Source organism: Mustela lutreola, chromosome 1 (genome assembly GCF_030435805.1).
Source record: "Mustela lutreola isolate mMusLut2 chromosome 1, mMusLut2.pri, whole genome shotgun sequence".
NCBI lineage: Eukaryota > Metazoa > Chordata > Mammalia > Carnivora > Mustelidae > Mustela > Mustela lutreola.
The window spans coordinates 45,308,134-45,336,030 of record NC_081290.1 but is presented as its reverse complement, the minus strand read 5'-3'; positions in this window follow the sequence as shown (position 1 = coordinate 45,336,030).

The following is a 27,897-nucleotide window of genomic DNA, read 5'->3' as shown; positions in this document are numbered from 1 at the left end:
ACAAACTACCAAATGCAAATCCTATAAATAAAAAATGTTAACATCAGAGAAGAAGATTACACTGATGGGCTCTACATTAGCCCAGCCACAAGTGAATAAAGGATCAGTACATAGAAGGTGATTCAATACAAATCATCCAAACTGCTAGCTAAAGAAGGGAAACAAGTGAAACAAATAAAAAGCAAGCAAACAAAAAGAATCTGAGAGTTTGGGACAACATTAAAGAATTTAACGTATGTGTAATTCAAGTCTCTGAAGGACAAGAGAGAACAAGACAAAAGACAGAGTTCATGAGACGGTGGACAAAAATTTTTCCAAAAATTATTGAAGTACTACCAACCACATATCCCAAACTCAAAGTATCCTGAACAAGTTAAATAACAAATGAAAACAAATAAATAAAATATCTAGACACATCACGGTTCAACTGCTGAGAACTGAAAAATCACAAGCTAAAAAAGAGTGACATTTTCAAATACTGAAAAGAAAAAAAAAAAGAAATAACATTCCCACCCAGAATTCTATATACAGTGAAAATACTTTTCAAAAATAAAAGCAAAGTAATTACTTTTTTGAAAAAAACTAAAGCTGAACTAGTTTATTGAAAGCATACTAGCCAAAACAAATAAACAAAAACAAAACACAAACTAAGGAAAGCTCTTATGTCTACCAGACTTAAATTTAGATTAACAAAACAAAAAAATAAAGAATAGCAAAACCTGTAAAATCAGGGTAAATATGAAATATTTTTCTACTTTATAGCTTATTATTATTATTTTTCATTTTCCCTTTTCAATAAATTAATTTTCAAATTTAGTATAGATATTCAAGTTAAAAGTCATTTTTCAGGGGCACCTGGGTGGCTCAGTGGGTTAAAGCCTCTGCCTTCGGCTCAGGTCATGATCCCAGGGTTCTGGGATAGAGCCCCACGTCCGGCTCTCTGCTCAGTGAGGAGCCTGCTTCCTCCTCTCTCCCTCTGCCTGCCTCTCTGCCTACTTGTAATCTCTGCCTGTCAAATAAATAAATAAAATCTTAAAAAAAAAGTCATTTCTTCAGAAGTTTGACAGTTTTTATCCACATCTAGATGAAACAAGATTAAGTGAGGAAACAGAAAATTTACCTGTTATGTACTTAAGAAAACCTCATGTAGTAGAGCAAAACAAAGCTATGATCCAAGAATGAAGGAAATACTGTGCTTCAAGAAAGAGTAGAACTAGTGCAAGAACAGAAGAAAATAAATCCTATACTTGCTTCAGTGAATGAAATCAGTATATACTAGTTTATTTAGTAAAGAATAGAATTAGATACCCAGGCATTGGAAAAACAAAAAAAGAATGATGTGCAAGATATTAACTATATCCAAAGCAAACTAAAATGGAATATAATCTAATACTTCATAGTTAAAAAGTGATTGTACATACTATCAGTTCCGACAATGTAACAGAAATAAGAATGATGACAGAAAATACAAGGAGTGAGCAATATGAAAAGGTGGAAAAAAGTGAAAGAACACGTTTTTTTCTCCTTTATATCATTTGGCGTTAGTATGTACTGCTTAAAGTTGAAGCATCAAAAACTAAAATTTAGTTAAACGTGACACAATAACAAATAACAGATATAAAAATAGAAGGTAGGTTAAAATTTTGATAAATATGAAACATGAGGTTGAAAGAGAGAAATATAGAGTAAAAGATACTTAATAAACTTACCTAATTCTAGTATATAGATTTCACAAGAATTCTTATTTAAATATCTACACTGTTAAAAACATGACAATCTGTAAAATAAGTTAACTCGTGTTCTATCTAATGATATTAATGGATTGCAATTTTTAAAAATTTGAGGATGTGATCACACCCAAAACAAAAGAATGCTTGTCTTTTACATTTATAAACTAAAATATTTAGAGACAAAATAATATATCTGTGCTTCATTCCAAAATAATCAGAGGTGTGTAAGAATTGTTGGAGGGTATAAATGAAACAAAATCGGATATGGCCTGGTAATTGTTGAATCTAAAATAGAGAGGTATGACACTGTTCTTTAAAATCTTTTGTATATTTGTGATTTTTTAGAGTAAAGAACAAAGACTTTGGAAAACAGATGAAAAACTAAAGTGAAATGAATGATTTTTTTTTAAGATTTTGTTTATGTATTTGAGAGAGAGACAGAGTGAGAAAGCATGAAAGCAGAGGTAAGAGGGGAAGCCGATTCCCCATGGAGCTGGTAGCCTAAGGCAGGACTCAATCCCAAGACTCCAGGATCATGACCTGCAAATGCTTCATTTTTCACAGTAGACACTGAGTAAAGTCCTTAAATCAAGATCTATCTATCTATCTATCTATCTATGTGTATATACATATATATATATATATATATGTATGTATATATATATATAGAGAGAGAGAGAGAGAACTGTGTATTATATTATACTTTTCTCTGTTTTGCTTGGATTCCCCTCCCATTTGCATACATTACAATTTAACTTTAAAAATAGTTGAATACCTTTCTAAGAAAAAACAGGCATTAAACTTGTAAATAAGCTCCATTTTGAAAATGTAACAATATAATACCCCCCTTCCTATTTATATTTTGAGATGAGTATCCAATGTAAAAACGAAACACTGACAATTTAAAAGATACTCTGAATCTCCACATCTCCCAACACTTTGAGATTCTGTTAACCCTTCTCCTGGGAGGAGCATGCCTCTACCACATCCACTTGAAAATCATGAAAGCAAACCATAATGTAGTTCCATGATGCTATTTTCTTTCTTTCTTTTTATTATGTTATGTTAGTCACCATATAGTACATCATTAGTTTTTGATGTAGTGTTCAATGATTCATTATTTGCATATAACATGTGCACTCCTAAATACCCCATGCCCCCACACCCTTTCCCTCTGAAACCCTCTGATTGTTTCCAGGAGTACACAGTCTCTCATGGCTCATCTTCTCCTCTGATTCTCCTCCTTCAGTTTTCAGTTCCTTCCCCTAATGTCCTCCATGCTATCCCTTATGTTCCACATATGAGTGAAACTATTTGGTAATTGTCTTTCTCTGCTTGATTTGTTTCACTTAGCATAACCCTCTCCAGTTCCATCTATGTTGATGCAAATGGTGGGTGTTCATCCCTTCTGATGGCTGAATAGTATTCCATTGTATATATGAACCACATCTTCTTTATCCACTCATCTGTTGAAGAGCATCTCAGCTCCTTCCACAGTTGAACCATTGTGGACATTGCTGTTATGAACTCTGCCCAATCATGATGCTATTTTCAAAATGAGACCATAGCCTCTAAAAACTTCAGAAGAATATGGAGGGGTAAGGACTTTGGAGAGGAAAACTGGTAAGAAACTATTAAGTTAAAAATAGGTTGTATATGTACATGTAAAAAAAGAAATCTATGGACTAAAAAAGTCTTCACCACATTTGGTCATGAAAACTTTGAAATATTGTGTCTTCAGTATTAAATTACCATCACATATAATCACTGATTAAAAATAAACAAACAAACAAACAAACAAACAACAACAACAAAAAACACAAGACATTTGAAGTATCTACTCTTTATCTCATTGGGGATGCTTTTTTTTTGTAATATAAAATCATTCTTATCTGATTTATATTATCAGTATTATACTCCAAGTGGCCATGGCATATAAACCACACGATTTAAACTTGTTCCCTTATTACTCTGAGTAGAATTATTTATGGGAAAAAATACAATAAAAAAAGCCCTTTTCAGCTAAAGTTTAACTAAATATAATGTGCAGAAGGATGGAGCAAACTGGGAAGGACCACCCAGACTTGGCAGAGGTTCTATTTTTTGAGTGGATAATTATATCATATCAACACACAGGAATTTTGTTTGTAATGTAAAATTTATTCTTTGCTGTCCTGAGTAAATCTCTCCTAGTCAAGCAGATCTACTAAGAGGTTAGCTAAACTCTGCTTTGGTTAGTAGTAACAATGTCCTCCATAAAGCAAATCTACTAGATGATTCTACTAAATGATATAAATTCATTTTATATCCAACAGAATTGATTACTCTTTCTGCAAACACATTGTCTACCTTATCATAGAACACTCCTCTAAAGTTTATCTATAACATTCCTTTGGAGTTTCTCATCTCTTACTAGCTAACCCTTTATACAATCCACTACTGAGGTGAAATTTTTAGTGGACATTTAAATCATGATGTTATCCTTAAGAAAGCTCATCAGAGGTGCCTGGGTGGTTCAGTAGGTTAAGTTTCTGACTCTTGATTTCAGCTCAAGTCATGATTTCAGGGTTGTGAAGTGGGGCTCTGCCCTGGGAAATAGAGCCTAATTAAGAGTCTCTCTCTCTGTGCCCCCATCCAAACCCAGCCCCATCACCCCTGCTCTCATGGCCTCACACAATCTCTCTTTCAAAAACAAAACAAAAACAAAAAACACCTCACGGATTTCCATGACTTTAACCAACACCTACCTCCCAACAACTCCAAAATACACATTTTTAACTTAGAAATCTCATTTGAGTTCCAGACATATATTTTAAAAAGCTTGCTTGGCAAATCTACTTTTGAATATTTTGTAAGTATCTCAAACTTTACATATTCAAAATAGAAGTCATGATTTTCCCCTAAATATAATTCTTGCTCAGGATTTTCATCTTAGGAGATGGCATTACCATTCAACAAATTACTGAAAACAAAACCTCTCCATCTTCATTACTATCATCCCAATAATAAAAAAAAAAAAAACATTTTCCATGAATTAATTGTTTTCCCATTTCCTTCTTGTCCAGAATAAATTCATTTTTTTTTTTTCACATAGCAGCCTATATCCCATTTTTAAAATGCAAGTCAGAGCATGTAACTCCCTTGCTTGGTTTTTCAGTTGATTTTTTACAGTATGTGGAATAAAATCCAAAATCCGTGGTGTAGTGTAAGAAGTCTTGTTGATCTATCTTCAGCCTGTCTTCTAATCTTATGGAACTCCACATTTTTCTCACTAAATTGCAAGCAGTACTTTTTACCAGTTATAACTGAAGGGTAGGACAGGGGGCAGGGTACTCATTTTTCTATTCTCAGGGCCTTGATTTTTCTATTTCTCTGGCATGAATGACTTCCTATTGGCTCATGATGAAAACATGCACCATTATGAAGACTTTTCCTGATCATTCTATCTAAAGTAGACTTACCTGTTATATTCTTTCATGTCAACATTTATTATTTCATTGATAATACAAATCAAAATCTGTCATTATTTCACATGCTTGATATTCATTTTGAATATTTCATATTTGCCCTGTCTCAAAAGTAAACTCTCTGAACCACTGACTTTGTTTTCTATTTTATCCAGAATATCCGCTATGCTGCTTGGTACATAGTACAGAGTAGGCACTCTAGGAAATATTTGTGGAATAAATAAATGAGTGAACATCCAAGTGACTCCTTGTGGGGAAGGCTGTGTTTCCTCCAGAAGGAGAGCAAAAGAGCAGGCACAAATAACTTCATTCAGGCCATTCATGAACTTCATAGAAGAGCATGATATAACTTGTATAAAAAAAATGAAAAAATGTTTTGTTGATATCATTTAATGGGAAAAATGACAAATAACTTGTTTCCCTGGCTTCCTCATAATGGAAATTCCACACATGGGTGGTTTTTCCTAGAAGGAAAAGAAAAAGAGAGAAACAAAGGAAAATATTAGAGATCTGAAGTACTAAAAAATTATTGCTGTGCTTATGTATATTGTTGAATTAATCTATTCAGTCACATATTCATTTTCTAATTAACTGATATGAACAGTTCAAGTACTGCCTAGTAGTTTATTGCTGCAGGTCAAAATGTCTCAGTGGATATGTAATTCTAAAAATGGCTCTGCAATTATAGTAGTTTTATTTATCCACAGGCACTTAAAAGCATCAAGAAGCTTCTAATTGCTAACAGGGAAAGACCTCGCCTTTCCCAGCCTGTCCTCCTTCCTGACCTATATGCAGAACAGATACTGTCATTTCTGACTAGAAGAATGAGGCCGACCACAAATAATATGTGACAGAAGTAATTAATTTGTACATGTGAGAACCTATCAGTCTACTATAGCAGAGTTCTCTGAGGAAGATTTTTCACACAATTGCACATCTTCCAGTCAGGTCTCTTGATAATTGGTAAATGTGAAATGCAGTGCCCGTACTTATAGAATGTGGTTCCCTATCACGTATGGTCTGTGATGTCCTAAAATTAGAATAACTGGTACAGGCAACAGTGACCCGACAGACAGCAAATCTCACTTCCAGACAATTACTGTTAAAGACATAACCTATTTAAACAAAGTAACAGGGGATTGCATATCACATAAGGAAATAAGGGCATGGATTAGGGTAGCATTTTAAAATTCTATTGCAAATAGGTAATTAGCATGTAAAAATAGAAAATAATCTTGTTATGTCTCCAGTTAAGAGGGAAGGTTATTATTGGAATCCAGATGGATCCAATATTTGACTATGTAAAGCCAGATAAGTAAAGCAGAGGCTGTGGAATTCAGGTGAAAAGATCAGGAAGAAAGAATTTACTCATTTGTTTCCTTGAATGCTATATAAAATTCCATTTATACATTTAGCAAGTTCATTATATATCCCAGTTTTGTATAGCAAAGTCATTTCATGTTTTAATGAATGGCTTATAGTAATAAGACTGTGAAATCTGATAAAAACACATTCCCTTATTAGAAATACTTTGTGAAAAATATTTATTTTTCTGCATGCTCCTTGCTGTGATAGTACCTGAGCTGTGATGATAGAGATAAAAAAGAAACGTACCTTACATTCATTAGTGTAAAGTGTCTTTGTTTTGCCATTAGCATCATTTTTTCATTAACACCTTTCATTTTCTTTCTTTAAGAATCTTGATATGAGGGGTGCCTGGGTTACTCGGTTGTTAGGTGGTTGCCTTCAGCTCGGGTCATGATCTCAGAGTCTTGGGAGGGAGTCCAGCATCAGGCTCCTGTTATGTCCGAGTTTTCACGTCTGAGAGACCACCAAGGAGCCAAGCACCGATACAATCACATGAGGGTTTATTTGACAAGCTTAAGCTGGGGCCCAAGTATACCCAATGCAACGGAGTAGGGACTTGGACCCTGAGCCAGATTATAGAGTTTTTAAAGTCAGAGTAGGGGTGGACTCAGCGGTGGGTGAGGACAAAGGGGGTTATGGATAATGTAAGTCTCTAAGGAATTTTGGAAGTGAGGTCTCCAGGACCTTGAGGGCTAGCTGTTGTCTGGGGAAAAGGTTATTCATTACCAATAACAAAAATCTTCTTGTGAGACCCTTTAGATGTGTATCAGTGGGTCATATGCTTGGGAATGATCGCTGACACTATCTTGGAGGTTTAGAGATAAAGTTTCACATTTCTCCTATCAAGTGTCCTTGTTAGTGAGATTTAGATTAGGAGAAATTTAACTTTATTTAGGGCTTGAGGAACTGAGTTATTTGCCTCTGGAAATTGTGCTATTGTTAAGACAGCTTCTTTGTTGTGAATCTCTAGGACATTGGTAAACCGAGGGAGACTCCTGTCTTGCAGAATTTTGATCTCTGCAAGTTAACTATTTGCTTTTCCCCCAGGGCAGCCAGGGGTGGCTGAGGAATGTCACAAATACTACCGAGGGGAGGGGAGTGGGTCGAGAGGGGGTGCAAGGTGCCAGCCTCCTCTTTGCCAAGATGGCTGTACTTACGTCAGGGCTAGACTCGAGGTGGGTACAGCCTTGTTTTTCTTGGCCTCCACACTCCCTGCTCAGCAGAATGCCTGCTTCTCCCTCTCCCACTCCCCCTGTTTCTGTTGCCTCTCTCACTCTGTCTCTCTCTCTCAAATAAATAAATAAAATCTTAAAATAAAAAAAGGAATCTTGATATGAAACACTTCACCAAAACTACAAAACAAATTTATTTATATAACTTCAGAAACAAAACACACATATGCAACATAACTTCTCTGTTAGCATTTTTTTTTTTTTTACTTGTTTGCTTATTTTTAAGAACTCTGTTAAGGAGGTTGCCTGGGTGGCTCAGTGCCATTGTCTTGGGTCATAATCCCAGGATCCTGTGATTGAGCCCTACATTGGGCTTCCTGCTCAGTAGGTAGTTTCCTTCTCCCCCTCCCTCTGTCAATCCCCCTGCTTGTGCTCTCTCTCTTTATCTCTCTTGTCAAATGAATAAATAAAATACTTTTTAAAAAAAGAGCTCTGTTAGGACTTCCTCTATTTTTATAGGAATATAAATATGTTCATAGATTACTTGTAATCTTTTATTAAATATCAGATATATACAAATAATATTTCCATCATATGTGTTCAACTTAAAGTCTAAAATCAGTAACTTTATTCTGCCTCAGAATATTATAATGACCTAAGAACATTTTATGTCATTCCATTCCTCCTTCTTTTTTTCAATACTTGTTTAGATTTCAGTAATTTACTTTAACCATTTGTGTGGGTTGATCATGTCATCCAAAAGCAGCTGCTCAATTTTTTTTTTTTATGTTCAATTAACCAGCATATAGTACACCATTGTTTTCTGATGTGGTGCTCAGCAATCCATTAGTTGCCTAGAACACCCCGTGCCCATCACCACACATGCCCTCCTTAATTCTCATCACCCAGTTACCCCATTCCCCCACCTTTCCCTTCTGTAACCCTTGATTTGGTTTCTGGAATCAAGAGTCTCTCATGGTTTGTCTCCCTCTCTGATTTCTTCCCATTCAGTTTTTCCTCTCTGCACTGTTCAAATTCTAATCCCCACTTCCTGGAAGTGTGCACTTACTTAGAAATTGGGTCTTTGCTTATGTATTTAAGTTACAGTGAGGCCACACTGGAATAGGAGTGGTAACTACATCCAAAATGAGAGCTATCTTTGTAAGAAGAGATGCACAGACACACAGTGAAAATGCCAGCCAAACATTAAGCAGAGATAAGATGATGTGTCTACCAGCCAAGGAATGCCAAGGATTGCCAGCAGCTTATAACAAACTGAGAGAAAGGCATGGAGCAGATATCCCTCAGAGCCTTCAGAAAAAACACGCCCCTGCAGACAACTTGATATAAAACTGACAACCCCTGGAAGTCTGAAAGAATACACTCCTGTTGTGTAAAGCCACTCAGTTTGTGGTACTTTGTTACATAAGCTCAAGGAAACTAATGTACTTTGTTACATAAGCCCAAGAAATTATCTATCTCAAAGGTGAAAACATTGTTCCCTTATTTAGGAAGTATTTATGTATCTCATGTAGTTACCAGTATCCTGGATCATGATCTCTTCTTTCAAGCCAAACAATTCATAATTCTCTATCAGGGATTCTTATTCTCTATCTATAGCATAGTCCAGAAAATATTTTTAATGAGGGTTTTGGGGAAAAACAAAATAAGACAAAACAAAAACTAAAACTATAACAACAACAAAACATTTAGTTTATAGCCATCCAAGTGTGTCTTTATTTTGCCTTCACTCATGAAAGATGGCCACTGGGTGCCTACTATTAGGCTCACCATTATGTTCTCTCAACACTGCACAGGAAATGATGTTTCCTCTGACTCTCATTTTAGCTTCAGGGAAGTCAGTTTCTAGTCTTGTCATGGTTCCCTTGTAGGCAATTTGTCTATCTCACTGGATAATTTTAAGATATTCTCTTGGCAGTTTGTTTTGTGCAGATTCACTAGGACATGTCTAAGTTCAGATTTTTCTTATACCGTTAAGAATTGATTAGATTTCCAGAATCTGAGGATTACTCTAAGTTTGGAACCTGCTTAGCCATTATCTTTGAAGACTGTCAATTCTCTCATATGATTTTTTTGGAAACCAACCTAGATACATACTGTATCCTCTCTATAATTTGCATTGCTTGTCCTCTCTTTAATATATCAAAACTTTTCTTTCTGTGATTTTTTTCTTTGTAAAATGTGTTCATCTATATAATCCACTTAAATTTCTTTTTTTTAAAATATTTTATTTATTTGATAGAGAGAGATCACAAGTAGGCAGAGAGGCAGGCAGAGAGAGAGGGGGGAAGCAGGATCCCTGCTGAGCAGAGAGCCATTGTGGGCCTTGATCCCAGGACCCTGAGATCATGACCTGAGCTGAAAACAGAGGCTTAACCCACTGAGCCACCCAGGCGCTCCAATCTACTTAAATTTCACTTGATCTTTTTTCATATATTATTAGATATTTGCATCAACTCTTGGTAAATATGTTTAATTATTTTAATTATGTAAGACAACATATACTTAAATTTTTATTTTGCCCTATAACTCCAATATTTGTACATCTTGGGAATCAAACATTTCTGTCTCTTGGTTTTGTAAGCTCTGCTCTTGATGATTCTTTTATTGTTGTTCGTGTGATTTTTTTTTTTTTTTATCTGTGATTTTATTTCTCCTGAAAAATTATCTATGGGACTTTTGTAAGGTCTGGCAGAAAGAAGCATTCCCCTAGAGAGTACTTGCATTTGCTTCTGCCTGGTGCCTGAAGGTACTTACATGGGATCACTTAAAGATAAATTTTCAACTTGAAAGCTTTAGCTCACTAGCTACAAATCCAGATGAGGGCCAGTTTGTGAGTATGAATCCTCAAGAGAGATTTCTTTTTCTTTCCATCCACTGTCAAGATCCCAACAGACATGTTTCTTCATTTTTTCCCCCTATAGTGAATTTATTTCTCTTTTAGTTTGTACCACTAGTGTAAGTGCACCTGAGCATAACAGGCTTTGGAAACTGTTTTATTATTAGTACTAGATTTGAATATACTTATGCCCTTTGGTCTAGCAATTTCTCTTCTCTGTATATATTTGATGGAAATGTGTGCACAGGTACAACAACAACAACAAAACAAACAAACAAAAATGATGGATGCATTAGCTTTACGGCAAAACCCAAATGCAACTTAAATGCACATCAATAATAGAATAAATGAATAAATTGAGGTATAGTCAGAATATAGACTATTATACAGAAAATGAATGGAATAAACACTGCTGCTACAGGCAGAAACATAACATAGAACAAAATAAGCCAGACACAAGAATATTTCCTATGTGATTCTATTCAGATAAAGTTTTACAGAGGCAAAACTCATCGAAAGGATTGAATCTCAAGAGAGTGTGAGCCACTCTAGAAAAAGACAGGAAGTGTAGATGAGGGTGGTCTTTGGCAATAGATGCAGGCTACAAAGTGTGTTCATTTGGCCATTATTCTTTGAATACTACTAGTTTGCAGATATCAGATCTTGGAACTTCTCAGCCTCCATAATCATGTGAGCCAATGGCCTATATCTCTATCTATCATCAATCTTTATCCATCCTCATTCTCCTCTATTTCTCTATCTACCATCTCTCTATCTATCTATATACCTGTTCATCTACTAGTTTTCCTTCTCTGGAGAATCCTCACAGATACAAAATACACCTTCACATTTCTGTACTTTCTACCTGTAAAATGCTTAACTAAAACAATAAAACAAAAAAACAAAAAAAAAAAAGAAGAAGAAGAAGAAGAAGCAGAAGAAGAATGCATTGAATCATACCATCAATTCTCTTAAACCTCCTCATTGACTCATTGTGCATTTAGGACATACTGTACAATCCTTGTCACAGTGTATCTGACCACACAAAGTCTGTTTCCCACATTCCTCTCCAATCTAATGTAGAATCATTATCTCTCACTTCAAATCAACTACACTGATACTTTGTTTTCTCCAAACACAAGAAGATTTCTCAGCTTATGGAATTTGCATGTGCTACTCCTTCTTTCTGGCATACTTATATTTGCTTTTTACTCAACCTTTAACTCTGAAAAATGTCAACTCTAGTCATTTTCAAGGCTCCTAAGTACAAGGCTCAGAACCACACAGCATTCACTGAATTCCACTGTGGGATTTAAAAAAAAAAAAAAAAAAAAGTCACAAGTCTTGCAAAGATTTAAAATGTAGAAAAATAAATTTCACATGTTGAAGGAAGAAGCTACAAAATCATGTGGAATGGGTATAGGAAACCATTAATTAGGGCTGTCACTATAACCAATCTGCCACATATATCAATCAACTGACAAGTATTTACATATATATATATATATATATATTATAAGCTTTGTGTACTGTTGAAGAAAAATCCTTCTCTGCTCTTCATTTCTAACAGCTGATCTCAGAGTTAAATTGACATGAGACAAGTTAATAGGAAAAAAATACAATGTTTAATTATGGGCACATGGGAGCTCAATAATTAAATTCAGGCCCAAAGAAATGAATAAGGCAGGTGTTTTTTATACTTTTTAGACCTTTTAGGAAGAATAAATCTATGAGAAGTTGACAGGACAAAGAAAACTTGTATTTTGGACCTTTAATTAATAAGGAATTCTACACAGACTTTGGGCTGGGGTAGTAAATTAATAAAAAGTGACAAGGTTTGTTTAGGTAGCCTTCCCAACTCTAACTTCCTTCTCTCTAGTGATAAGAATGTTTCTTTACCTCCTGGTACAGGAATGGTACTTCTCACATGGGAGTTTTATTTCCTACTTTCTGGAGAGAAAAGTGTTGTCAATGTTCTTACACTGGCTGTTACTTAAGTAACCTTTATTTCAAAATAATCAGTATGCCAAAGACACATTTGGGGCAAAGGCACATTTGGGGCAGCCTCCACTTTGCCACCACTATAAAGGATACATAAGTATGAAAGATCACTTCCTATATATTATCTCTATTTCACCAATTTAGTCAATAATGGTATACTCTAATGACTGTTAATCTCTTTTTGCCCAATCCAATTCGAGCAGGAATATGATACCATTTCATTAGTTTAAAAAAAAATGGTATAATTTTCTAGAGATTCTCCATGACAGATAGGAGATATTAAAGTAAGGGCATGTCTTACTAAATAATACAGACATTTCATGTAATATAGTCCGTTAAATTATCATATACATTACTTTGCAGTGTATATTTAATATCATATGCAGTGTACATATCATAGGTTATGCAGATACTTAAAAATAGATCTGTAAATGTATAGTTAATGTATTACTTACCAGCCCCATATTAACTCTCAAATTGGTGTGATTAAGGTAATAGTGACTTACATTTAAAAAATATTAAAGTCCTTCTAACTTCATATTTTTCACTGAAATTTTTAAAAAGCTTACCACACTGACAGCGAGATGATATATAGCATGAGAAATTGTTTTACAAATTCACTAGGACAAATAATAGAAAAGCATAAGACTGAATGATTTGCAAACTCCAAAAGACCATAATTCTTATTACTCTAGGTACATTTTATAGCAACATAGATCTAACTCTCCAAATGTGAAATATACTGAAGATAGCAAAATGCTTCCTTGTTAAATTTAGATTAGCAATATTGACACTGTTAAAGTTGTAGACTATCTGGTTTACATCACCAACCTCTCTTGGGGATGTCAGAACAATAAATTAGTATATTTGCAAAGCACTTGTTTCTAAGTGCATGCTATGCTTTTGCTGGGTATAATATAATATTTAAGACTGCTGGAAAACATTCACCTATTTTCCAGTTTTACCTTATGTGCAAAACTCTTTTCCCTTTGGGGAAATAATATATAATTTCACATGTAAGCAAAATCCATTTTTTGTGGATAATATATGAGCCACAGTGGAAGTGATACTAAAAGTAAAAGTTGAAATATGTCTTGTAGTGCAACGTGAATGGATACACACATTATTTGAGCTAATTGTCACAACTGGGATTTAAGTTGAAACGGAGATTATTTAGTCAATGAGAGGAAGCTAAAGTGTTCCTGCACAATTTGCTAACTTGGGACAATCATACAGCATCTTTGAGTGTTAAACATTTTAATTGACATTTTATTTTTCCAAACTGCACTTTAACTCCACAGGCAATTTTCTATTTTGGGAAAGGTATCAAATGGCAGATACACACAAACACAAACACACACACACACACACACACACACATACGTGCACAAAAGGAAAAAATGAAAAAAAAATGTGAAAATAAGAAGAAAGCTTGTTAATCAGGAATAAATACAGATAGATAGATAGAGAGAGAGAGAGATAGATGTAGATAAATAGAGAAAACTGCATGGTGTCAGGAAAAAAGGGTTACTGGTCTGGGGATCAAGAAGTCTGATTATGACAGAACTTCTGCTACTAAATTTGTGACCTTTGCCAACATGGTTAGAACTTGTGTAAAAGCATAAGTTTAACACATCAAATCATTAATAATAATAATAACAATAATAATGATAATATCAATAAACACCGCTGTAACAATAATAAATATCCCTGCTCAATAGAATTTGTAAATACTGTAAATGATGGGAGGAAGAGCAAATAATAAACAATTAAAACTGAACTTAATTTCTAAAAATCAAGTAACTAAACAAGTGATTATCAAATAATTAATATGTTATTTGAAAAATACAAGAAAAGAGATATAAAATAACAGGGTTTGGACTGTTGGAAGGGTTGAACTATTAAATAAGGTGGTCAAAATATTTCCATGAATAATAACTCGCTCTCTCATGGTAATCTTGAGAATGACAATAATATTTAGATCTTAAATTTTGATGAGCTTTATTAGAAAGAAAAAAAAATCCAACTATCTTAAGCAACAGCAAATAAATCTAATTCCTCTGTGAAATGTCAGTGCATCCAAAAAATTAAACACAGCTATAATAATTCTCAAGCCATCTCTCTTCTGTTCTAAGCAGCTTGCAATTTGAAAGACTGCACTTTCAGTGCTCAAAAGTGCTTTACATGTATAAGAGAATAATTAGAGATGCTCCATTGATCTAGGTGTTAAGTATTATTATTCCTATTTTATGGAAATGGGATTAGAGTTGACAAGGCTCAGGAGGTCAGTCCAGCTGGGAAAATAAAAATTATTAATTTAAATCAATAGCATAATGCTGGCTGGCCTAGTGCCCTTAAATAAGTCATTTAGCTTCTATCTCCTTGTCTGAAGACAATGATGGAAGGAGGGGGAAAAATTATCAGAGTTCAAGTTAAATAGAGAGTGGATATGAGCTTTTATGATAATATAATATTCCGACCCAGTGTCATATGGCAAAGGAGTTTGCACTGATTGAGAAATGGGACACTGGGTATTTAAATGACTTTATTTACAGCACAAGGCAAGCAAGTGATAGAGCTTTATAAAGCACCTTAAACTCTGACTTTGAGTCAGGTATTTTAACCCAAACCTCCAAAGGAGTATTCACATATGTATCCTTAAAATTTATTTTTGAATTAAATTCACAGGTCTCTTTAGAATTTTTTTCTTTTACATAACAAAAATGTATTTATTTGACTTAGTGTCAGGAAACTTAAATATATTTATATAGGCATTTATTGCATTTTAAGTGTCCAAGGTATAGTTTTCCTGAATATGGAATTTCAGATTTGAAATATGAAAATTTCAGAGTTATAATCTGCTTATGCTCACCCTGTTCTTTTTTTTTTTTAAACTAAGATTTGCATATCCAACAAAATATACTGTCATCTGAAAACATCTCATTAAGATCTCATTCTAAAATGTGAATAAAGGACAATTGGATCATTTTATCTTCTTCATTTTTGTAGTATTTTTAAGCCTCCTTCATTTTTCTTTCAAACCAGTAACTTAATTATCTTTAAAAGACCTACTAGCCACTATATGGTATTCCAAAGTTCTATGTGTTAAGAAATCAATATATGAAATTTGGGGGACACAATTCAGCTCTTATTATATCGTCTTTAAGTTAAGTAGCTTTCTCATATTTGTTTTACTTTATACATAGTTATGCCACTATATTTGCAATTCCTGCTTGTTGACTTATTAAAACATATATATATATGTATATATATATGATAATTTATATCATATATATATATATATATATGATAATTTCTTTCTATAGCACTTCACTGCCTAAAGACCAAGACATGCTTTTTCTGTTGTTGAAGCATGCATTGTTGACTTTTTACTCATAAATCATTAACAGTAAACTGAAAGGTTTGAAAAACAGATTTTTCTTTCATAGGTAATTCATCACACACAAATATCCTGATTTTCATGAAGATCATGCTACATTTCCTTCAAATTCAATATTCTGCCTTTCTCTCTACGTGAGGCAGATTTTTTTTCCCACTTTTCTACACCTAGTGGTGTAGAAAATTAAACAATATTAAAGTATAGTAATTATTTTTAAAAAGTTTGGAATCTAGCCTAGTTTATGGAAAAAATGCAATTCTTGCACTTTTATTCTGTTCTTTGGGCCACTACTTCCAGATGCATTTATTCTACTCCTTTTATATTGACTCGTGGTATCTTTGTATTTGGAATTCCTGAATCTTATTTCAGATTGATCATTCCATGTAGGTTTAGTAAGATGGCTACTTTATCCCCTTGTATGACTGTATATTGAATGAGCAGTGGAATATATTATTTTTATGTAATTTTAGAAGAGTATTTTCTTAGATAAGTATAATCAATTCTAATGCAACTGCAGAGGCTGAAAATATGTAGATTCTTGATACATGTGTATCGATTGAAAAATAATTTTTCCTTTTCAGTAACTGTTGAGAAAATTAGATTTGATAACCTTCATATTTATTTTCTCTGTTACTATAAGAAATAGACATTTGTTAAGCATCATGTATAAAATGCAACTCTTTCTGTCTTGAGATGCACTAATTAGCTTTGAAACCATCCTTTACATTTTGCTATTTGAAGTGTTTTTCCTGACTTCTCATCCTTTTCCTCTGGTCATAATGCATATATGTAGTTTTCTTAGCAGATATTGTTGTTTGATGCAGTATCCACTACAGTCTGATTAATGAGTTTGGCTGTACTCCACAGGATAACGTGTTACATCTCTTGGCTCAATGTTTTCACCACAAAAACCATTAAAATAAATTTCAACTCAATCTTTCTGTCCTATATGAAAGAGCTAATTGGAATCTATAATTTATCCAGTAGGTTAAACTAAATTGACCTTCACAAATAGTTATAGTATTCTTAAACCTTTGATGTACACATACTATTGGAAGAGGTTGCTGAGAGGCTATGACCACTGGTTGACCCTTAAGCTAGATAGGAACAACTTGAGGCTCCTCACCCCTGTCCTTGAAATGTATGGTTTCCCACCATTCCCATGGTGGGATCCATTTTCAAGGGCACAGCCTGGAGAAAGCAGTGTATTATGGAGACCATCTAGATGATATGCATGACACAACCCAGGTAAGGCCTCTAAATAAACTTAAGTTTCTGGCAGGCAAATTTAGGCAAATTTATTTGCCTATACCTGCCCAGGATAAGCCTCATATAGGGATGCCCAGATGACTCAGTCAGTTAAGTGTGCTATTGGCTCAGGACATAATCCTAAAGTCCTGGGTTCAAGCCCCACATCAGGCTCTCTGCTCAGTGGAAAGTCTGCTTCTTCCTCTACCCCCTGCTCATGCTCTCTTTCTCTCTTTCTCTCAAATAAATAAAAGCTTTTTTTTTTTTTTTTTTTTTTTTTTTTTTTTTTTTTTTTTAAGATAAGTCTCAGTTATAAGTTCCTTCTGTGTACAGGGTCAGTTTGTGAACCAACAATTGGCAAGCAATATAGGATATCAGAGATGGGTCTTGGGAAAGAGGCATCCAGGGGGTAAATCACAAGTAGGTCATTGACCTCTGTAGGGAAGGGTGGTTTGTATATCAGGTGTTTGTGGACCAAGCATGAGTACTGACTTTCTCCCTAAATGCAGCTGGTTCCACTTACTTGTTGAGGAATTGTGCAGAGTGTTCTTCGGTGGAGTGGGCTGGCTTCCACTATGGGCAACCCTGAGGAGCACCAATGCCAAGCTAGAGGCTAACGTGTGAGCTAGAAATTTGGAAGCAAGGTCCTCAATAGCCAAACCGTGGAAGGACTTGAGATGCCCTTCAACAGATGAATGGACAAAGAAGATGTGGTTCACATATACAATGGAATATTACTCAGCTATCAGAAAGGATGGCCACCTACCATTTGTATTGACATGGATGGAACCAGAGGGGATTATGCTAAGTGAAATAAGTCAGACAGAGAAAGACAATTATCATATGGTCTCACTCATATGTGGAACATAAGGAATAGCATGGACGCACACAGGGAAAGGGAGGGAAAACTAAATGGGAAGAAATTAGAAAGGAAGATGAACCATGCATGAGATACTCTGGACTCTGGGAAACAGTTTCAAAGGGGAAGGGAGGAGGGAGTAGCCAGGTGATAGATATTTGGGAGGATACCTGTTGTGATGAGCACTGTGTGTTACACACAGCTAATGAAGCATTGAGCACTGCATAAAATTCTTACGATATACTGTATGTTGGCTAACTGAACATAATAAAAGAAAAGGAAAGGAAAGGAAAGGAAGGAAAAGAAAGAGAAAGTTGGAAGAAGAACTGAGTTCACTAACCTGCTGGCTTCACAGCTGAGAAACAAGGTTTGATAATCAGTTGGAATCTTAGCCTGAGGTTGTATAAAGCTAGGGGGATACAAGCTGCCAAGGATTAAGTTTTGAGAAGTTGTGACAACTTATTGAAAGACTAAGAGGCAGAGTCCCTACACTGGGACTATGAGAAGAGGGAAGTGAGGGGAGCAAAGGGAAGGATGTTGTGTTGAGCGACAGGGAAATGGACTAAGAACCTCCCAGTGTAAAGGAAAATTTTACATACTAATCACCTGGAAACTCCTAGGAGAAAGCTTGCCTTGTTCCTTGAAAGTAAAAGTCTTATCATGTTTTTGAAATGTAATCGCTCCTGGAGATAACCAAAACCTTGCGCACATTTGCCTGAGACCGAAGGAAAATACACGAACAACAGGGGAAAGAGGCTTTTTATTTTATATTTTATTTATTTATTTGAGAGAGAGCGTGCACACATGTGCTTGAGGATGAGTACAAGTGGAGGGTGGGGTGAGCAGAGGGAGAAGCAGGTCCCTGCTCAGCCTGGAGAGCGCCACGTGGTGCGTGATCCCAGGACTCTGGGATCATAACCTGAGCTGAAGGCAGAGGCTTAAAGGACTGAGTCACCCAGGACTCGCCCGCCTCCTCCTGCCCCCCCGCCCCAGGAAAGAGGTTTCTTAAAAACGGACTCCTATAGAGGCTCCCTTGCTCAAAATCTAGTTCACAACATCCATAAGATTATTCACCAAGGGCAAATACAAATCTTTAAAGTCTACTTCCAAAGTTGGGAGGGCTGCAGGCTGAGCTTCATGATCAGGTAGGCTGATGATTGTGCTACACTGGAGGTGAGCTAACTAGCTGGACTCTTTGGTTAATAGGGGCCTCCAGCGTGTGGGCTCAGGGCTTAGGTAGGGTCACTGTCACTTATCAGGGGGACTCCCTTATCAGGTGGGGCTGTGGGCTACGCTCTCAGACTGGATTGCATCACTGGCCTGGCCTCCCTACCTAAGTGAGTCTGCAAGCAAGCTGTGTTGGCAATCAGACAAAGCCAGGCAGAGCCTGTGGTCTTATTGGGAGCTGGGTGGAAGGGCTGTCTAGGGTCTCTTTTTATTATGTGGGGCCCCCAGGTTATACTCATCGTTGGGCAGGATTGCTGGCTTCGTTTCCTCTTCTTTCAGGATGGGCTCCACAATGACAGAAGATTCTGATTACTCTTCCCGGTTGGGCGGGGTTAGAGGCTGGGCTCTGCACACGTGGTAGGACTTGAGATTTACCCATCTCTTGTCACAGTACTGGCCTGCAGGGCTCACTGGTTGGTGACCCGAACCTTCCGCCTCACCCACAGGTTCTGGGGTTTTCACAAGAGTCTCTTGTTTATGAATAGCTAATAGCTGGTCTTCTTGTGAGGGAGACTGAATCTGGGGACATCCTGTATCACTATCTTAATGATATCACTCCTACATTTTTAATTCTTTTTCTTTTGCTTTTATTTTCCGCACCGCATTCTCATCCTCTATAGGTAGAAATGATTTTAACTCTTCCACATGCATTTCATCTGCCCTCATATCAAGTCTTCTCTCTCTAGTCTACTCACATCACAATCCCAGTTCCATGTATCCCAGGAATGTATCTGTTTTAGTGCGGCGTTATATTCTCAGTGCCAAATACAGCAGATAGCACAGAACAGATTTCAATAAATATTACTGAATTTAGCAAATAGATTTTTCATTTCAATGAAATACAACTAGTATTTAAAACTGATAACTGGATCTGAGAATATAGGATCAGCAAACTTACAGCAGAAGCAAAGTTACCTCTGAAATATCTTATAGCCAAAAAAAAAAAAAAAAAAAAAACCTAGATAAGTAGAGAGACAGAAAGATAGCGAGATAGATGATCATTACAAATAATATTTTCATTTATTATGTTTTGAAATTCCTTTTGAACAGATATTGCTATAAGGGAAATATACATCCAAGTATTATTTTTTTTCTTTGCACATTAGCAGCCTTCTATTAAGGATTTATTCTGTAGAGACATAACCCTAGTAGTTAATTCAGGTGATAACAATGCTTTGGAAAGGAAAAAAGAGAACGAGAAAGAAAGGAAGGAAGGAAGAAAAAGAGAGAGGGAGGGAGGTGGGGAGGAAGGAAGAAAGGCTGGAAGGAAGGAGGAAAGGAAGGAAGGGAGGAAGAAATTAACAAAAGAGTAAGGAAATAAGGGAGGAAAAAAATGAAAGAGAAAGAGCAGAACCTCATGTATTATATGCTATTTACTTTTTTTCAGAAGTTTATCTTTTTTTCTTTTTTTCTTTTTTTTTTAAGTAATCTCTACACCCAACACGGGGCTTGAGTTTGCAACTCTGAGATCAGGAGTTGCATGCTCTACTGACTGAGCCAGCCAGGTGCCCCTCAAAAGTTGATCTTAACAACAGTTACATTTTAAGTCATTTTCTTTAGAGACTTGAAATATTCTTTTTATGACTATCTTTCCAGAGAACAGATGCCAATAGCGTAAAATGAACAATAACCAGTGTGTTAAATTACTTTAAAAAATATGTTGAGTCTTCAATACTAAATGCTGTCATATTTTTGTACGACCTTTGGATGTCATTATGAATCTATTAATTGATAAGGGACATTTAATTCTTAAATTCAAGAAAAATGATTTAAATTTCTACCGGACATAGTAGACTGCACTAAGATGGAAGAGCATGGAACAAGTGCTACTAGCAATAGTCAAAGTTTATGTTACACAAGGATGGCAAACTGATTAATGCATAAATGTCTAGGCAGATTCTCAAATGCTCTTTTTCAAGACATTTTCACATACAACTACAAAATCAACACTCAAATCATTTCCCCAAGGAAAGTGAAATATAAGACCTGTATTTTTCACTTACGGTTCTTAAAACTTTATATATTTCAAATCTGATCTTCAAAGTAATAGGTGAAAGTAGCCAAAAGTATTATCTGTATTGGAGCCAAAAAATTCTTGGGCTCATTTATTTTATAATCCTACTTAATGACTAAATTTTAAAATGTCATCCCTTCAAATTTCCTAATAAATGAGTGTATATAAAATTTGTATAATAAAAAAGATAGAAAAAAAATCCTGTATTTGTAGTAATAATGTTCAAGTCCAGTTTATAGTAACCATGATCTCTATGAACTAAATCAGAAGTTTTAAGAGTACCCAAATATACTTATAAGATTTATAATATCTTAATCAAGATCACTTTAATCATTGTCTGCTTCTTGAATGAACAAAAGACTGGATCATTTTATCTGTTTACTTTTTATGAAGTTTCAAGAAGTAGAACTTCAAGCGTCTAATGATAGAAATAAAAGTATGTGACATGCTCAAGCAAAAAAATTAAATGAAGATCTCTAGGAGTGGAGATTTTTTCTTATCTCTGTGCAGCAGTAGGATGTTTATATTTTAGTTTCCTTTTAAGCCAGTATTACCTACATATCATCCATTTTGGAGAAAATGATCAATCTTTCTAGAACAAAAATAGGTTGCACCCCTAAGATCTCTGATTTTTTTTTTTTTTTTTTTTTTTTTTTTTTTTTTTACTGCCTTGGTAGCCTCTGAAGATGTCCTCCACTTCTACAACCTAAAAGATTATTGCTTTTTCCATGAAAAAATCAACCATATAATAAGAAACAGTAGAAAAAAATACTTAATCAGTTACCAGTCCAATGATGATAAAATTCACGTTATTCATTTTTGGTCAAAGTTTATTCTCTTCCAAATGTTCTACTGTGATTTTTACGAACATTTGTATAATTTTCTACAAATAAGGGATAGGATTAATTTGAGATATACCTAAACCTTAATATCATAGGCATCATCTTTTTACTTTTCTCAAAAACTTATTTCTCAGTATCTTGAGCATAATACAATCTGTTTGTTAATACATAACATAAAGACACTACAACTTCAAGTAGTAGTCTTTGTGGCATTTCTCTTTCATAGGACCTACATGCTTTGTTGACAGTTGAATACTTAGGCTGTTAGTTAATTCTGCTTGATCCATAAATTGACAAAGATTCCATTTCTGTGCCTCATGAGATGTCACAGGTTGTATTTTTTAAAGTTGATTCATTAGTTTTTATGAAGAATTTTATTTTATGACACACTGTCATGATAACAGATGGCAAATGCAGTTGGCAAGTAAGTCTTCTTGATTCCACTTCCCTCTTCCTCTTCTGAGTACCTCTTTGCTATATCTTGTACCATTAGTGATTAAATCTGGTATTCCCTCTTTGCCAAGTACTCATTCAAGTTCATATATTCCCTGTTCTAGTACCATTGCTTCATCGCCCCGGCCTTCTGTTTCAGAATCCTCTTCCACCTGCTTTATTGTGAAAGCTCTGCTAAACACATTTTTTCTGTGAGTGCACAACTTTCTCTTTATTCCTTCTCCCTCCTCCTTTTTCAAATATAAAATTTTCCTAACCCAAAGGTCTGATAGCCATATAATTCCCATTAGCTTTGTTCCTAGGCTACTTATATGTCTGTATCTTAATACCCAAGTAAGATTGTTTAATATATATCCCTGCCAACTTTAAATAACATTTTACCTTTGTCTGTAGTATCTTTTTTCTCTTTCTTATTTTGTTATATACTGCTCTCTCAACAGTTCATTTGTTTCTATCTCGGATTGCCATTTTTTAACCCAACTGGTTAAAATGCCTATTTCTTTCCACTAAGATCTTTCTTCTATCTCACTTTCCCTTATGATGAGTTACCTTGGGGTGGCCATGAGCATTTTTAAAGTCTGCTAAGGAGATTCTGCTCAGAAGGGATTCATTATATTTAGGTTTAGACCAATATATCCCATAGGGTTGCAATGATTTCCAGGACTAGTATTTCTAACTATACCCATGTAAAAAGTTTCAAGAGTTTTTAATATGGATTTGCAAAACTAGAAATCACATGAAAATGTTCTACAGAACTATGTAAGTAGTGGAATGGGGGAAAAAGTTAAAATTATTTGGAAAGGAGCTAGCCTGTGGGAAATTCATATAATTATCAGATGTATAAATGTTAAGAGCAGAATGTGTTTGTCTTCAAGTCAAAACACAGTTTTCTTTTGTCAGCAATATATCTGATAATTCAACTTTTTCTCTAAGGAGACAACTTGAAAATTTTATCAGATTCAAGCCTTACAACATTTGAGTTCAGTCCTTACTACACATATATTTTTTTTAATGAATGAATTGCCCATATTTAAAAATACGACATGTTTTTATATACATAGCGTATTTGAACCATTTTTAAGTAGATGGTCTAGTGGCATTAAATATTTGTAAAACTGGAAAACTGAAACTTTATACCCATTGAATAACTCTGACTTCTCCTCTTCCTCCAGCCCCTATTAAACACAATTCTATTTACCATTTCAAAGAATGTGACTGCTTTAGGCACCTCATGCAGTTGAAATAATTCAATATTTATCCTTTTGTGACTGGCTTATTTCACTTAGCATAATGTCATCCAGATTCATTTATGTTGGAGAATGTGTCAGAACTTCCTTTTTAAGAGTGAATGGTAGTCCATTGTATGTACATACCATATCTGGTTTATCCATTCATCTGTCAATGGATACTTGAATTTCTCCCACCTTTTTGGCTACTGTGAACACTGCTGCTATGAACACTGATGTGTAACTCTGAGTCCCTGTTCTCAATTTTTTAAGTATATATATACCCAGAACTAGAATTGTTGGATTAGTAGTAATTTTGTTTTTTATTGCTTGAGAAATTGCCATACAAAGGTAATTTTTATAAAAGAAAATTTTATACTTCTGAGGGAAAAAATCCAAAATTTAGGAGAATTGAGTTCTCTTTCTGTCATGTCAGGGATTCTTCTGAGTCAAGAAGATGATCTGCCTATTATGAGAAGTATGACTCTTTCAGTTAGCCGCATGACCCTTTCCTATAGCACTATTACTTACTTGCCTCTTTGAGGTACATATTTCTGGGATTCCAGCCTAGAGCTTAGGAGGATCTATATAAAAAGAATGATGAGAGAGAGTAGGAAGGAGGAAAACAGCAAATACAAATGTGTTAAAGATGTATGAGACCCTGCCTCAGTCCTTAGGTCAATATCAAAAAAGGGAGGAAGCAGAAAAACAGGTAAAAAATTAGAATAAATTATATATAAGAAAAAAAAAAAGAATGCCCATAAAAATTGGAGTTGACTATTCAAGAAGCACTTGTGGATAAGTATGAATTTGACTTGCCATGCTTTAGTTAAGCAAAAACTTCAGTTTAAAGTTCAGTCGCCATATTAACTCTAAACAAATGGCATGAAGTATCAAATTTACTTCTGGGTCTCGAGTTTACAAACTGCTACATAATTAGCAGATACACAGCAAGTTCAGTGACCAGTTATGTTCCTTCTTTCAAACTCTGTCAGCAATTGGTCATTGCACATTTATTAGGTCATGCACAGACAAGGAAGGATGTTGTTGTGTGGCCTTGCCAGTAGTAAGCCCATATGGCATTTTGAAAAACCGGGTAACTGAAAGGGGGGATTGGTCAACAAAATTAAAAATGCACAGGTAAATAAAAATGATGATACCAGATATAAAATCTGAATTCAATGTAAATGAAGTTAATAAAGGAATGACTGCTTGTTAGAGTGTTGACATTACTACCATTCTAGAGAATCTAGAGGAGAAACTTAATGTAGACACCCTTTATTTATTTAAGTGAGGAAATTTATTGTGAAGAATCTAAATTTCTCAGAGAAGTAATGCTAGCAAAAAAATAAATAAATAAAACAAACACACTTCACATTTAAGAAATTCTTGGAAAAATTTTTATGACATTCAACAGATAACAGATAACATGTTGGAAACTTGTCCATGCTTGGAAAGGATTATGCCAATTTGACAAGATTATAAAAAATGTTCATATCATATAAGTTGTGAGGAAGTTATTTCAAATAGGTTATATGAAAAAGAAGGCAAGCAAGCAGTATTTGAACTACACTTGGTGATTATTTACAAAGAAAGAAAACACTAATTCTCAATGTTTCTGATATTTAAATTGTGTACTAAATAACTATTAGCTTTTCTTATTTAATTTTACTATCCATTTATAACCATCAGTATGAAAACTTTTAATATTTGAGAAAAATTTTTATAGTTCATAATCACAATTTTCTTATTGATTATTAAGTAGCTTTGAATGATTTCAGTCTTCATGGTTGTTTATATGTCTTTGCTTATCCTTGTTTTTGAGGTGAATAAGCAAAATGCAAGGCAAAATAACTAGCAAAATGTAGACAGACTTTATAATGATTTGGTCTGAGTTGTAAACATCAACACTGGCACATTTTACCAAAGCATTTTGGGGCAAGAGACTCAGTCCTTGTAAAGCTAATTATCTTCCCCATTGAAGTGCAAAGTGCAAGCTATTTGTTAGGGAGATTACTGTACAGTGACTAAAATGAGGTTTAATATAGTGGGTGTTCAATTAACAAGTATTAGAGTTGGTCACTTGGGCTTTTTAGGCAGTTTGGAGAAGATAACAAAAGTTTAAGTGAGAGGCCAAAAGGTTTGGACTTTGTGCTGTGGTAAAAAGGAAGGCACTGGGGGCTATGCATGGAGGGACTTGATTAATTAGTGTCTTATGAAGATTACCCAGGAAACACTGGGCAGAATAGATTAGAGAATGGAAGGTCTAGTGACAAAGTGGTAAATTTGGAGTGCAGCAGAGTTGAACAGGTGTATGATGATAAGACTTAAATTAATAAGACCTTGATAAACATTGTTCAATGGATAAAATCTAAAAAAAAAATTACCTTTAATGTATACTTTTAATGCAGTTAATCATGATTTAAACCATCAGTCCAAGTATGCTTGGAGAAAATCTTGAAAGGCCTTTTATGCTCTGATAAGTATGTAATTACTTTACCGGTGTATTTTTACTTTTAGACTTTTAGACAGGGCTGTTTTGTTTTGTTTTTTTCTTTTGGTGGCGTTTTATGAGTTTCTTTGCAATGGCCCATATATTGGGCAAAAAAGATTAATTATTATGGCAAATTACATGAATTACTGTGACATAATAATATAAGCTCATTTCTCAGATCAGAGAGAGTCTGCAAGGCAGGGCCAACAAGTATTGAATTATATACTCCAGCTTCCTTCTATGGTCCCAGAATGCTGTACTTGCATCTCTGATTCCACCTGGGGGAGGTGGAAAAAAGAGGATCTCCTGGGAGATGTCAGAGGGTAGACTTGCAAGTGACATATATTCCAACAGCCAGTCATTGTTCCACTTAATCATAATATGAGCAGATGCAATGATCTCTACCAAAGAAAATACATTGGGGTGACTTGGAGTATGTGTGTTGAGATTTTTCCCAAAATTTGACTTCCTAAAAGAAATTTCCAGATGGAATTGAGAAAATGTGACATCTTAATAAGCCACTTAGGGATAATATGCAGGCAAACAACTATTCTTTTACATCAGAGTCCTAATATCTGCTGTGATTTTTTGAAATCAGAAAGATGTGAGGGGAAAAAAAAAAAAAAAGAATGACTAACACAGTGCATTGAGTCTAAAGAAACCATAGAGAACAGCAGTCGTTAAGAGGTCAAGGATAACAAAAATGCAATCCCAGAACTTTGAAGTAAAAAGAGAAAACAACTAAATTCCCCAGATGACATTAGTGAGCCAAAAAATAGATTACCTACAAGTAAGTTAAAGTTAATATACCAGTTACAGCAAAATAAGTATCAAATCATGCTCAAGTTTGGATAATAAAATTTATGATTATCCTGCTCAGAAAAATGTACCCATAAGAATTTAATCAAGTAAACATGAAGTAATATTTAAGAGTATCCCCTGGTTAATATAACTTTGAAACCAAAATTGCTTAATAAGATTAACCTATTAATTGAATAGGACTCTGTTCTCAGAAAAACTTTTGGCTAAAGAGGAAGAATTATCATACTATCTTAGAAATAAGGGTTCCATACAGCAAGGCTATGTCAGTGTACCTACTATATCGAGGGGAAATAATTTATAATAAATGGAAACAATAATGCAGTCTATTGAGTAAAACTATTCCTACAGAAAAGAGAAAAACAAATGATTTGATGACACTGGTCATTAATATTTTCAAGGGTTTTTCCTTGCTATGATTGTGTGCTTAACATACAATGCATTGATTAGAGTTTTCTTTCCAACAGAGCTTTTTCATTGGAAGAACTTGCACTGATCTCCAACATACACATTTTGTTAAGTTTGCCAGTTGCATTATTTTAATGATAAAATAAATGGAAATTCTGGGTTTTATGTCAGACATTTATTTCTGTTTGGTTGATGTGAGTTAGATTCCTTTAAAAATAATTGCGTCTCTAAGCATGCAACATGGGGGCTTAAGTGGGTAGGAGAAGAATAAATGAAACAAGATGGGAATGGGAGGGATACAAACCATTA